Source organism: Trachypithecus francoisi, unplaced genomic scaffold, assembly GCF_009764315.1.
Source record: "Trachypithecus francoisi isolate TF-2019V2 unplaced genomic scaffold, Tfra_2.0 Lachesis_group1, whole genome shotgun sequence".
Lineage (NCBI taxonomy): Eukaryota > Metazoa > Chordata > Mammalia > Primates > Cercopithecidae > Trachypithecus > Trachypithecus francoisi.
The window spans coordinates 101,366,834-101,382,527 of NW_022681454.1; the positions used below are offsets into that span (position 1 = coordinate 101,366,834).

At 35.7% G+C, this 15,694-nt stretch overlaps 1 long non-coding RNA gene across 1 annotated transcript in view; it reads right to left on the reverse strand.

Annotated features, from left to right (window-relative positions):
• Window positions 1-585: 585 nt before the first annotated feature.
• Window positions 586-15,694, reverse strand: part of LOC117085733 — a 181,792-nt gene continuing 166,683 nt past the window's right edge. Inside the window, exon 3 of the long non-coding RNA XR_004438062.1 lies at window positions 586-648. This is a non-coding gene — a long non-coding RNA (uncharacterized LOC117085733). The remainder of the gene's footprint in view (window positions 649-15,694) is intronic.

Below are 15,694 nucleotides of genomic sequence, written 5' to 3' on the forward strand. Positions count from 1 at the left end.
GACCATTTTTATTCTGTGTGTAGCTATACAGTTTTATCAACACTATCTATTGAAAAGACTGTCCTTTTCCCACTGCATTTTCTTGACATCTTTGTCAAAAATCAAATGGCCATATATATGTGGATTTATTTCTGGGCTCTCTACTCTGTTCCATTGGTTCGTGTGTCTGTTTTTATGCCAGTACCATGCTGTTTCAATTACTATACTATTTTGAAGGCAAGTAATACAATGCCTCCAGCTTTTTTCTTTTTGCTGACAAAGTGTTTTTCATTAAAAATTTTCCTTGCAAGTGGAAAACATGATATAGGAAGAGAAAACACTTCTACAGCCAGAATGTTAGACAGTGTTACTTATTCTTGAAATTAATTATTTTGAGCCATGTTCCTCAGAAAATGATATGTGGTCTTAACATGAACACAGGAATAGCCTCATGGTAAAGAAGTCTGCTATGAATGATTGTTTTAGAGCTCTTGAAACTTCCAGGTTTCTGGAGACAAGGGTTTATCATAAAATAGCTCATTTCAAGGTTGAAAATAAAAGAAATAATTAGTAGTAATATATTGTAATCTCATAGTCTGTTTCTTACCTGTCAGATGCACAAGTAGTATGACCATCCAGAGTATCCTTTAGTTGAATGTTAATCTTCCTCTAAAAAAGAAAATAGAGTGACTATCTTTTCCCATTGTACACACATGAGTATTGCATATAATCAAAGTGCTTTTCCACTCTCTGGAAAACACAGTACCCATGTAAAGAATATCAACACTGGAAACAAAACAGCTGGACTTACAATATTGTGAACTCTCTAAAACCAGAAACATTAGCACTGGAGTTTCAAGTGCTAAAATGGAAATATAAAATCTTCCTGAGACAGAAGGATAAATTTCCAGATTTCTTCAAATCTCAGCTTGAAATTTTTAATTGTTATGTTTAGATTTTCTCAAAGCTATTCTGTGAATTATGATTATTTGATAACTGAAGGTTGATGTCCTTGCTTAGGTACACAGCAGCCCACCTTTATTTTTTTTTAACAAATCTCCTTTCTTTCTTCTAGTCCCAACTCCTCAAGACACTGACTACTACTTACTCAAACCAGGGGCTGATAAAACTAGTTAACTTTCCCCTCAATACCCAGCATGCTGTAAGCAATTGGATAAAATCTAATTACCTGCCTTATAAGTGAAACTTTTAAATCTATTTATGTACTTCCTCCCAGTGTATCAGGCAGTGGATCCATAGAAGGTTAAAGAAATACTAGGAAACACTAATAAAACTTAAGAAGAAAGTGTTCTTTGCTTTCATTGAGCTGAGAGGAAACTAGGCGTCTTCTAGTCCCATCCCTCCATGCTAGTAATAAGGAAACTAACTTGCACAACACCACTCAGCTTGTTAAAGGCAGAGCTGAAACAAGAACCTGACATTCAACCCCAAGTTCAGTTTTCACTAACACATGCACCTTGACTTCGCTTGAATTTCCTCCTTTTGATTGATAAAGAGTGAAAGTACTGGTGGCCTAATTTTATAAGAAACCACTGGAAATTCTTGAGAAAACTGGTTTACTGGTTCACAATTGACAGATTTAATTTAGGGAGGAGAAGAAAAGATGCTTCAAAGGCACAGCAATTACTGGACTAACACATGGCTGTGCACATTCATGGGAACATAGGAGTGCAGGAGATCAGTGAGGGAGAAAGCACGGGAATAAAATAATAAACAGCCTCTGCTAAACCATGGGAAAAACCCATATTTACAGAGTAGGAGGAGGGTGAATAACATTAATTGCCACTCTGGGCTTCTTCCCCAAAGTACTCTAGGACTGGTTTTTCAAGTGTAAAGAAAGAGACTAGACAAGCTAAAACCGCCTGCAGCATGTTTTCTTGTTATATAGATATAAACACACACGTGATTTGTGCCTTGGCCTCACACCCTGCTCACTGCAGACTAGTTCCCGTTCCCTGGTCTCCATTCAAAGAATACAGACCATGCAGGATGTCAGTAGAAGAGGAAACTGTGTACACTGTTGGTGGGAATGTAAATTAGTATAGCCATTATGGAAAACAGTATGGAGTTCCTCAAAGTTAACAAGTACAAGTTTACCTACATAACAAACCTGCACATGTACCCCTGAACTTAAAATAAATGTTAAAAAAAATAAAAATAGGCCATGTGAGGTTGCTCACACCTGTAATCCCAGTACTTTGGAGGCCGAGGCAGGTGGATCACCTGAGGTCATGAGTTTGAGACCAGCCTGGGCAACATGGCAAAACCTCGTCTCTACTAAAAATACAAAAATTAGCTAGGCATGGTGGCAGGTGCCTATAATCCCAGGTAGTCAAAAGGCTGGGGCAGGAGAATCACTTGAACCCAGGGGGCAGAGGTTGCAGTGAGTCAAGATCCCACCACTGCACTCCAGCCTGGGCAAAAGAGCGAAACTCCATCTCAAAAAAAAATTAAAATTTGAAAATATTTACCCATTTGTGAAGTTTTAAAAATCAAATATATATTTTAAAAGAGTTTAAACATTGTTTTCAGGTTTTTTAAAGTTTTATTCTGATTAATTCACACTGAATAGAAAACGAATAAACTTCCAAGAGAAGAGGCCCCCTTAAATTCATTTTTTTCATCAAGAAGAATAACTGTGCTTCTGTCCAATTGCCCTGAATAATATCTGATATTAATCTGAAATATTTTCTCAGCTGTGAATTTGGATAGGTAGACATAATCCATTAAAATTATCATATGTACAGATAAAGTTATGATATTGGAAAATCAATGAACCTAGTCATTCTCCTGCCTTCCCTAAACAACTTACCTTAGTTAAAATCATTCTTTCCACCCCCTTAAACTCAGTACATGTAAAATATTTAACACTTTTTTTTTGTTCTGCTGGACAATGTTTACATTTACATTGGGAATAGTATGTAATAAGATGAGGAAACTTAAGTCCAAGAAAAGGTCAATAATATAATATTATGGAACTTGTTCCATAGAATAAATTAGGTCAACTTATTAAATTATAAATTAAATGGAAGAGACAACACACTAGGAAATTTACATGTAGGAAAGTGTTATAAATCCTAGAATATCATAAATAAGTTTTCTCAAAAACCAAAAATTTTATATCATGAATTTGGGAGTTCTGCATCCTTATAAACATACCCTGTGTCCCAAGCCTCTCCCTCACTAGTATTTACAGAACAAGTTGTGTGTACCTTTCACATAAAAGCCTCTCAAGTATTTGAAAATGGTGACTGGATGCTCCAGTTAGTTCACTCTTGCAGGCCAATGCCTCATTTGTTTAACTATTCCCCACGCAGATCTCCTTACCCTCTTGGTTTCTCCCCACTGAATTCCTGAGATGTCTATGTCTTTTTCTAAACTCATGCTCTGCAGAAGTAAAAATGATACTTTAAATGAAATTCAACCAAAACTAAGGAAAAGAAAACTATTGCCTGCTTCATTTTTGTATTACATCTTTATTGATGCTAATTTTCTATTGTGTTTTTTCAAATCCAAGTCCTATTCTTAACTGATTGCTGATGTTCTCTATTAATAACCTCAAGACCTTCTCACAGGTGCTACAGCTAAGCCAATGGCCCAGCTCTATGCTTACACATTGATTTTGTTTGTTTTTACATGATGTTAGTTCCCTTCAACTCATTGTCAGAGTGGCTTAGATAGGGCGAAAGAAAAGCCCATAGAACCAAACCCTACGCAAAATTCACTGAAGAAAATATAATACAGTTTTCAAGCACTTAAACTTTAATGTTCATCCTTCAAGAAGCTTTCAGAAAGTTTATATGATTATTTAAATATTGAAGGGATATTTACAAAATGACTCTTTTGTCTTCACAGAAAATTTCTAAAATCATCATGGGATATCACTGAAAAGGTTTCAAAACAAAGTCATAATCTCTAGAAATGTGTCTTTGATGGGTTGGTCTTCATTTGATGTGGGGTGAGTAACTGGTGTTTTTATCATGCCAAAAATTCATGATCCATGGGTACCTTTTTCTACTTTTCATCAGAAGGCAAAATTCATACTGCATTTTACATGTAGAAGGGAGTTTGGCCAGATGAATAGAATGGAAGTTTCTCTAAGCAGGACCAAGCTTTCATGATCTCAGACAACATCTCAAATTGTTTGAATGACTAGGCAGAACCAGCCTGTGAAATCGTGAGGGAACAGGGTTGCTTAACCAACAATCCAAGTAGACAGAGAGGCCAAAAGTAAAGTATGGTAAGAAAAAGGGGAAGAGCAATTTCAGGTGAGAAAAATAACAGCTGCAAAATGATAAAGTTACAGAGTGAAGAGATTTAGGAAGAGATGGTAGTAGAAAAAATAGATGATGATTTACAAAAGGGGTGGGGTAAATCACAGAAAATTGATAGAGAAGAATAGAATAATCAAGGTTATAGTACCTAAGAATGTCTGTTTCCTAGGTAAAGAGTACGTACTATTGACTTAATATGAAATTAAGAAATATTTTACTTTCAGAAATTCAGGCTAAGTGAGCCAAGGCAAAGGCCATCCATCAAGAACAAAGCAGGATTTCTCAACTGTGGCAGGACATTAGGATCATCTGTAGAACTTTAAAAGATTGTTTAACTTTTTTCATTTGGTTTCCTTTATAGTTGATTTTGTTTAACTTTGCCAGTGAAATGAAAAAAAAAGTGCTTTTTTTTTTTTAGTTAAAAGCTTAACTCAGAGTCATTTCTAGACCTGTGGAAAATCACTGCTAGTTTTAGCAAATTTTTCTAGAGGGTTTGAACTTCAAGACATCTTTTTTTTGGCAACCTCCTTATAATTTTCATTTTGAAATTTTTATGTCATTGCACAGCAAAATGTTGCTTCAGTATTTCTATCCTGAATCAACACTAATTACCAATTCAAATGCTCTCCCTCACTGAGAAAGACATACTAATTTCAAGATCTACATGGCTAAACAGTGTTTCAAGTTCAAGTTTCCCACCACTATCAACAGACTGTAGAAAATAGAAAAATACTGAAAGAAAATTAATGGTTTCCAGGAAAATCATGACATTCAGAAAAAAATAAGATGCTTTGCATGCAAATATTCTTGCTAAAAAATATAATTTTTCAGAAAAATTATACCTTTGCCGCCACATATCTGATGATGTAGAATTCATAGTAAGCATTAAAAAGACACTAAAATGTAAATATCAAGGATTTCCATTTGCAATCCTAAGGTACAGGTAAAATTGTTTCTAGAATACTCCCATTCTCAAAAGAAAGGACCCAAACAGCCAGATATTTTCTTATATCAAACATTTTTAAATTTTTTCTTTTTATACTTGTGAAACATACCCTTCATGCATAAAACTGAAGAAATTCCTGATTAGTTAATTCTGAATGTTAACCTATAGATTAAAATAAATACATTTCAGCATTGTAGTACAGTGAGAAGGGGAACAGGTATAGAGTTTGAATATAAAAATAGAGCACAAAATTCAGCCTAATGAATAAATGTGAAACAGGTCATTGTTTTCTGAATCACTAAATTTTGTCATCATTCACAAGCTAAACAGGCCATCCTTTACTTGATACTATGAAGACTGTGTATCCCCAGTGACTTTTAAATAAAGAGCAAGTTAGATTCATTTGGTTGAGCATCTTCTTGTCCTCACTGAGCATGAACTCCCTCTGCTCATGGGCATCTCATTATCATACAGCTCAACTTTTGTTCCTGTTTCTCTTTTTGCCTTGATTATTTTCCTACTTCACTAAACCTAACTATCTTTCTTTCAAGTATCACGTCTTCTATGCAGCTCTTCCAAACTGCCAAACTCTCTTTTCCTCTCTCTTGATCTTAGTAGAATCACAAAGCCACACCCAATGGGAAAGGAAAGTGGAAAAGCAGCTCCACCGGTGGGTTAAATATGTTTGTTGTTTTATGTTCATCCTGGCAGTCACACCTGATGACAACACGAACATTGTCTGGTGCCTGATAGCTAGTCTCTTGCAGAGAAAATAAAGAGAACTATTGCCTATGTGCTGACTATCTACAGATACTTCCTACATGTCATAAGTAATGCACACAAGACCTGTTGGCTAGGGGCCATCCCTTAGAGGATGTCTTTATGTTGTATCTTACTAAGTCCCCCATTACAAATCAGAAGGAGCATCAAGATGTCTCAGTCTCCTGCAGAAAAGAAAGGGTCAACATACCCTAAAATCATTGTCATTGGCAAACTTTCTTAAAATTCAATTAGTCACCATAAGATCATACCACATCACAAACCGGTTATGTGAGAATGCATATTATGGCATAGGCATGTCCAGACAGCATGATACTTAGAATCAGACTTTCCCAGGCGCCCTACAGAGATTTGTTTTTCTATGTCAAGAATGAATAAATCACATCTGCTTTAAAATTCTTCCAGACTAAAATACTATTAGTGTAGCACCTATCAAATCTGAGAAAAATAACAGATACCAGACAGTTGATAGACATATTAACCATTTATGCTCTAGGAATCTATTTATTCATGTTCCTGACTCTTACATTCTAGAAAGCAGTATACTCAGTCCTTATAGTCTCTAACATTAAATTTACATTTTATTGTTTGGTCCTCAACTTCTCAAAGCACACTCCCAAGAAATCACTTTTGAAGTTGACTACCACAATTGCTGTAAATTAGTAAGCTGGTTTACTCACTGCTCCAACAGCAACTCTGAGGTAAGTTTGGAGCTGAATAAAAGAAACTATCATGACACTCATTTTTGCAGACCTTTTTTCTTCGATCCTGATTTTCTGTTTACATTTAGCTCAGTTGTTTAAAGTTACTTGTAATTATAAGTTCCTTTATTGCCTATGATAGTCATTATATACATAAATTTAATAAATGCTCAGCACTACTATGTTTATGTAACTGAAGTAATTATTTGTTTATTCTCTGCAACTGCATAAAAGGAAATATTCTAACATGCAAATCTTACTATATCACTCCCTGGCTAAAAATCGTCCCGTGACTGCAACTAGATCCAGAATTAAGTCCAAGTTTCTAAGTGTACTTGGCCACTGCATTTATAAAAGTATACAGAGCTCCTGTCTTTCTTTCCTGCTCTCTCAAGAAAGTTCTGCCTCTAGACCTATTCTGGATCTTGTAGGATGTAGTTATCAGGAGGTTAGACAAATACATGACCAGAGAATGAGACAGATTTGGAGACATTAAGCAAACTTAATAAAGAGATAGATAAGTGAAAAGGAAAGAGAGGGAGAAGGGAAAAGATGAGAGCTGGATGTCAAGAAAATACTGAAGGATTAAGAGTTTACAGAGGTAGTTTTTAGGTGTTAGAAAATAGGAGGAATAGAAAATAGAAATTGGATAGAGGAAAGTGATGATTTTTATATTTTTTGAAAGGTACAATTAAGATTAGAGTTGCTTGATGATTTTTTGATTACTCAGACTCGGCTTTTTTAGAGGCCCCCTCTATAAAGAAACTGGGCTACATGGGACTGTGGGATCTATTAGGATTGGAGAAGTAAAATGCCCTGATCTTTTTCTCATTTGGCCACCAGGAATGCACTAATCTTTTTTTCAGTGTTAGCCCACCACACTCACTCTGGCTCCAATACTTGCTGACAGTTTGCAGAGGCCACCATGTTTATTCTCACATCCAAGTCACTGCACTTGTCAAATATTGCTCTGTCTACCTAGAGCACTCACAGTCACTTCCTCTTTTAACACTAAAGTCTACAGTTTCTTCCACAATCAGCTTAGTTATTCTACAGGAAGCCTTTACTCCTACCTCTGTTATGTTCTCAGTTAAGATTTAATAGATACAAATACAGGGAACAGAGAAAGCACATGTCAGCTTTATCAGTCTGCTTACTTCAGACCCTGTCACTACCCTGAGCTTCATCAGGGCAAGATGGTAAAGAGCAATAAAACAAACAAGCAACAACAGCAACAAACCAACCAACAAAAAATGATTCATAAAGAAGCTAGTTTCTGGTTTATAGTAAAATCACTGGGATTTATATTACCAACAAGTCTTTGAAAATGGTAGGGTGTCTATAAAATCGTCAAGAAACCAATCTTCTTAAAAGTAAACTCCCAAAACAATAATGCAAGGAAAACAAAGCTTTGATTACACAAATATCTGAAATTTCATTACCTGAAATTGTTTATAAACAGACCTCCAGAAAAGATGGTGGTATGGTAGCAGATATCCAAAATCCTTGCTAGAAACTTTCTAAGATTTCCTAAGCCAAATCCCAGAGGAAAAATGAGAATAGAGAAAATTATGCAAAGTTCACATTGGTTGAAGTCCAGTGGTAAATAATATATCTATTCTAGTTAAGCAGAAACTTATTTTACAGTCATTAAGAAGCTGAATAAACAAACGCCAAACTAAGTTTTCAGATATGACTGAAAATCACACTGAGCTATGAATAAAATCGCTGCTCTATAATCAAAAAACCTACCTGCAAAACTTGACAGCCACCACCCCATGATCAGGACACAACCACCAAATTGGGTATTCAGGATAGCATTTGCCAGCAGAACCAGAAGAATGGCCTGAACCTCACTTCTTTCTTTCAAATCTTATGCAAGTGCATTTGAATAGTGAACGTGAATCACATTTAGTCCCCTATCTTAGAGATTCAAGGAATTAGTGTTCTGTTTTCCAGCTCTTCTACACAGAAAGATACACAAGAAAGACACGAAAGAAAGAAAGACACGAAAGAAAGAAAGAAAGAAAGAAAGAAAGAAAGAAAGAAAGAAAGAAAGAAAAGAGAAGAGACGAGAAGAGAAGAGGAAAGAAAGAAAGATGAGAGAGAGAGAGAGAGAGAGAGAAAGAAAGAAAGAAAGAAAGAAAGAAAGAAAGAAAGAAAGAAAGACATCAGTCCACCAGATAATTCATACCATGTGGATGCCTCCTCAACAAGGCATAGTAAAAGCCTGAGGAGATTTTCACTTAGGAATAATGCGAATGAGATTAGTTTGGAGGAACTAAACATACCCATGATACTCCTTCCCCCAAAGTAGTAAAGGAATATGGGAAAGAATAACAACAAAACACACACACACCTCTAAAGTAGAGGGAACAGGGGTAGAGATGAGGTTTGTACCACTCAACGTGGTATTCTATCACCAGAATATACAAGGGCTATGCCACCTTATTAAGAATCCTGGCCACACCAAATGGAAAATCTACAATAAAATGTTTTCTGATCTGGCTTATGATTTATTGTGGCAAACTGGTCCCTACTGGAAGTACACTCTCCTAGAATATAAGAGCATTCTACATTCCTACCAACATTGTAGGACTGGCCCTGGTGACATTATATACCCAGACTATAATAAATATGATTGCTAATACATATTAGTGTAGCACATAACACTAAAATTGGAATGATACAGAAATTAGAATGGCTCTTCTGCAAGGATGACACACAAATTTGTGAAGTGTCCTATGAAGAGGGTAGGAGAGACAGTCTTGAGTCCCTAAGGCCATACATGTCCCATTTCCTATCAGCAGTTGTATAGTATGGGGAGATAATCCTTGTACTTTGAGGAGGGAGAGTGCAGCAACAGGGTGACTTTATATTTAACTCAATGCTGCACTATCACAGTGGAGAGTAAAGCGATGCTGGACTTAGCCAGTGCCTGCACATGGAGGCAGCATGTGGACCAGACCCAGTCAGAGGGGAATTGTCTATACTAACAGTCAAAACTTGAGTTACTTGGCAAGTCTCACCACTGTGGGCCAAAGTGCTCCAGGATTTTAGGTAAACTTGCAAGGCAGTCTAAGACCCAGGGACTGCAATTCCTAGGTAACTCTTGGTGCTAGGCTGGGCTCAGAGCTATTGTATTAGTGTGGCACATGACTTAGGGAGACACCAGCCAGGACAGCTAAGGAGTGCTTGCATCACCCTTCCCTCAGCCCCAAACAGTGCAGCTTGTGGGAATGACAGTAATACCTTCCTTCTGCTTAATGTAAGAGTAAAGAGTAAAAAGGACTTTATTTTGCATCTTGTACACCAGCTCAGCCATAGAAGGATAGGGCACTGGGCAGAGTGGTGAGACCCTACTCCAGGGCCTAGCTCCAAGACAACATTTCTAGACATACTCTGGGCCAGAAGAAAACCCACTGCCTTGAAGGCAAGGACCCAGTCCTGGAAGGTTTCATCACCTGCAAACTAATGTGCCTTTGGGCCCTGAATAACCAGCAGCAATGCCCAGGTAGTATGCCACGGTACTTGGGCTCTTAGATATGCTGAATTCAGGTGTGCCCAAGTATATTATCAGGTGTGGTGGCAACAGCGAGACACTCCTTCTGCTTGAGAAAAGCAGAGGAAGACGTAAAGAGAACTTTTTCTTACATCTTAGGTATTAGCTTGACCACAGTTGGGTAGAGCACCAAGCAGACACTTGGGATCCCCTATTCCAGGCCTTGGCTCTTGGATAGCATCTCTGGACATCCTCAGAGGGGAGGAAGATAGGAAGAAAGAAAAGAAGGAAGAGAAGATCACAAAACAACCAGAAAACAAATGACAAAATGGCAAGAGTAAGTTCTTAATAACTTGAATGTAAATGAACTAAACCCTCCAATAAAAAGATACAGAGTGACTAAATGGATAAAAAGATGAGACTGAATGATCTGTTGCCTACAAGAATCACACCTTCACTTATACACACACAGACTGAAAATAAAAGGATGGAAAAATAGTATTTCATGTCAATGGGAACCAAAAAAGAGCAGAAGTCACTATACATAAATCAGACAAAATAGAATTCAAGACAAAATCTATAAGAAGAGACAAAGAAGGTCACTATATAATGATAAAGGGGTCAGTTGAGCAACAGGATGTAAGAATTATAAATATATGTGCAGCCAACAGTGGAGCACTCAGATATATAAAGCAAATATTATTAGCGCTAAAGAGAAAAAGAGATCCTAATATGATAGTAGCTAGAGACTTCAACACCACACTTTCAGCACTGGTCTGAAATTTCAGACAGAAAATCAACAAAGAAACATCAGAATTATCTGTATTACAGATCAAATGGACCTAATAGAGATTTACAGAACATTTCATCCAACGACTGCAGAATCTACATTTTTTTCCTCAGCACATGGACCATTCTCAAAGATAGACCATATGTTAGGTCATGCAACAAGTCTTAAAAGCATTAAAAATAAAACTCCTGATATAATATCAGCATCTTCTTTGACCACAATAGAAAAAAAAAACGGAAGTTAATAACATGAGGAATTTTGGAAACTCTAGAAACACATGGGAATTGAACACTATGCTCTCGAATAAGCAGTGGGTCAATGGAGAAATTAAGAAGAAAATTTATACATTTTTTGAAACAAATAATTATGGAAACACAACATACCAAAACCTATAGGATATTGCAAAAGCAATACTAAGAGGGAAGTTTATAGCTACTACATCAAAAGCAAAGAAAAACTTCAAATAACAACCTAACAATGCATCTTAAAGAACTTGAAAAGCAACAGCAAACTAAACCCAAAATTAGTAAAAGAAAATAATAAGGATCAATGTCCTTTGCAGGGACATGGATGAAGCTGGAAGTCATTATTCTCAGCAAACTAACCACAGGAACAGAAAACCAAACACGGCACATTCTAACTTACAAGCAGGAGCTGAACAATGAAAACACATGGACATAGGGAGGGGAAAAACATACACTGGGGCCTGTGACAGAGAGGTGTGGGTCAAGGGAAGGAGAACATCAGGATAAATAGCTAATGCATACGAGGCTTAACAACTAGGTGATGGGTTGATAGGTGCAGCAAACCATGATGGCACATGTTTACCTATGTAACAAACCTGCATGTCGTGCACTTGTATCCTGGAACTTAAAATTAAAATCAAATTAAACTGAAAAAGAAGAAGTATAAATGGTTTTCAGGGTCTGGAGCGGTAGGTAGAAAGGAAGAGTAACTACCAATGGGTATGGAGTTTCTTTTTAGGGTGATGACAATGACTTTGAACTAGATAGTAATGATGGTTGTACAACATTGTGAATATGCTAAAAATCACTAAATTATACAATTGAAAAGGGTGAATTTTATAATACATTATCACAATAAAATTGTTATAAAAATGAAAATAAAGATCAGAGCAGAAATAAATAAAATTGAAAAGAAGAAAATACAAAAGATTAATGAAACACAAGTTTTTAAAAAAATAAAATTGACAAACCTTTAGCCAGACTAAGAAAAAAACAGATAATCAAAGTGAATAAAATCATAGATGAAAAAGGAGACATTTAAGTCAATACCATAGAAATTCCAAGGATCATTAGTGGCTACTATGAATAACTATATGCCAATAAATTGGAAAATGTAGAAGAAATAGATAAATTCCTTGACATATACAACCTACCAAGATTAAATCATGAAGAAATAATAATTAAAAAAAACAGAATGAACCAATAACAAGTAATGAGATTGAAGCCATAATAATAAATCTCCTTTTAAAAATTTAAAAATTATTAACATTGGGAGGCCAAGGTGGGTAGATCATGAGTCAAGAGATTGAAACCATCCTGGCTAACACGGTGAAACCCTGTCTCTACTAAAAACACAAAACATTAGCTGGACGTGGTGGCAGGAACCTGTAGTCCCAGCTACTCGGGAGGCTGAGGCAGGAGAATGGCGTGAACCCGGGAGGTGTAGCTTGCAGTGAGCTAAGATGGCACCACTGCACTCCAGCCTGGGCAACAAAACCAGACTCCATTTCAAAAAAAAAAAAAAAAAAATTAAACAAAAAAAAAAGACTTAAAAAAAAAAAAAAATCTCTTAGCAAAGAAAAACCCAGGTCTCAATGCCTTCACTGCTAAATTCTCCCAAACATTTAAAGAAAAAATAATACCAATCCTACTCAAACTCTCCCAAAAAGTAGATGAGAATGGAATACTTTCAAACTTATTCTACAAGGCCTGTATTACCCTGATACAAAACCAGACAAATACACATTGAAAAAAAAAGAAAACTACAGTCCAATATCCCTGATGAAAATAGATGCAAAAATCCCCAACAAAATATTTGCAACAATACAATGAAAAGGTCATTCATTATAACCAAGTGGGATTTATCCCAGGGATGCAAGGATGGTTCAACATACATAAATAAATCAATGTGATACATCACATCAACAGAATAAAAAACAAAAACCATATGAGCATTTTAATTAATGCTGAAAAGGCTTTGATAAAATTCAACATCCCTTCATGCTAAAAAAAAAAAAAAAAACCCTCAAAAAAACTAGGTATAGAAGGAAAGTAACTCAACATAATAAAAACCATATATAACAGACCTATAAATAGTATCACACTGAATGGAGAAAAATAGCCTTTTCTCTAAGATCTGGAACATGACAAGTATGCTCACTTTCATCACTATTATTCAACATAGCACTGGAAGTCCTAGCTAGAGCAACCAGACAAGAGAAAGAAATAAAGTGCATCCAGGTTGGAAAGAAAGAAGTCAAATCATCATTGTTTGCAGATGATACAATCTTATATTTGGAAAAACATAAAGACTGCACCAAAAAAAACTATTATAACTATTAAATTCAATAAAGTTGCAAAATATGAAATCAACATACAAATATCAGTAGCAATTCTATATGCCAGCAATGAACAATCTAAAAAAGAAATCATAAAGGTAATCCCATTTACAATAGTCACAAATAAAATTAAATACCTAGAAATTAACCAAATATAATCACAATTATAGAACATGAAAGAAATCAAAGAGGACACAACAAAATGGAAAGGTATTCCATGTTCATGGATCAGAAGAATCAATACTGTCAAAATGTCCTAACTATCGGAAGAATTCTACAGATTCAATGCAATCCCTATCAAAATACCAGTGACATTATTCACAAAAATAGAAAAAAAAATCCTAAAGTTTATATGGAACCAGAACACCCAGAAAAACCACAGCTATCCTAAGCAAAAAGAACAAAACTGGAGGAATCACATTACCTGGTTTAAATTATACTACAGAGCTCTCATAACCAAAATGGCATGGTACTGGCATAAAAACAGTCACATAGAACAATGGAACAGAACAGAGAACCCCAAAACAAATCCACACACCTACAGTGAACTCATTTTTGACAAAGGTGCCAAGAATGTACACCGGGAAAAAGACAGTCTCTTCAATAAATGATGCTGGAAAAACTGGTTATCCATACACATGAGAATGAAACTAGACCCCTGTCTCTTGCCATATGCAAAAATCAAATCAAAAATGGATGAGACACTTGAATCTAAGACCTCCAACTATGAAACTACTACAGGAAAACGTTTGGGAAGCTCTCTAGGACATGGCTCTGGGCAAAATTTAAGTATACACCACAAGCACAGGCAATCAAAGCAAAAATGGACAAATGGGATCACATCAAGTTAAAAATATTCTGCACGGTAAAGGATACAATCAAAGGGAAGAGACAACTCACAGAATGGGAGAAAATATTTGCAAACTATGCACCTGACAAGGGATTAATATAACAAGGAGCTCAAACAACTCCACAGAAAAAATCTAATTTTCTAACTTGATTAAAAATGGGCAAGTCTAACCTAATTAAAAATCTAACCTTATTAACTTGACTAAAATCTAACATGATTAATCTAGCCTGATCAAAAATGGGCAAAAGATTTGAATAAACATGTCTCAAAAGAAGACATACAAATGGCAAACAGGCATATGAAAAAGTGCTCAACCTGGATAATCATTGAGAAATGCAAATCAAAACTACAATGAACTATCATCTCACCCCAGTTAAAATGGCTTTTATCCAAAAGACAGGCAATAACTCTGGCAAGGATGTGAAGAAAATGGAACCCTCTTATATTGTTGATGGGAATGTAAATTAGTATAACCACTGTGAAATACAATTTGAAATACAATTTGAAGGTTTCTCAAAAAACTAAAAATAGAACTATGATTCAGCAATCAGCAATTCAGCTAGGTTTACACCTAAAAGAAAGGAAATCAGTATATCAAAGAGAAATCTCCATTCCCATGCTTGTTGCAGCATTGTTCATAAGAGCTAAGATTTGAAAGCAACTTAACTGTCCATCAACAGATGAATGGATAAAGAAAATATGGTACTTATATACAATGGAGTACTATTCGGTCATAAAAAAGAATGAGATCCTGTCGTTTGCAACAACATGGATGGAACTGGAAATCATTATGTTATGTGAAATAAGCCAGACACAGAAAGATAAACACTTCGTGTTCTCACTCATTTGTGAGATGTGAAAATCAAAGCATTTGAATTCATGGAGATAAAAAGTAAAAGGATGGTTACCAGGAGATGGAAAGAGTAGTGAGGTGGGGGTAGGAAGGTGGGGACAGTTAATGGGTACAAAAAAAAGAGTTAAAAGAATGAACAAGACCAAGTATTTGATCACATAACATGGTGACTATAGTCAATAATGAATAAATTGTACAGTTTAAATGATATAAGAATATAATTGGATGGTTTGTAACACAAAGGATAAATGCTTGAGAGGATAGATACCCTATTTTCCATGATGTGATTATTATGCATTGCATGCCTGCATCAAAATATCTTATGTACCCCATAAATATATACACATAATATGTACCCACAAAAATTAAAAACTGAAAAAAGAAAGAAATATGGTTCTAAGAAAGTAATTTCAA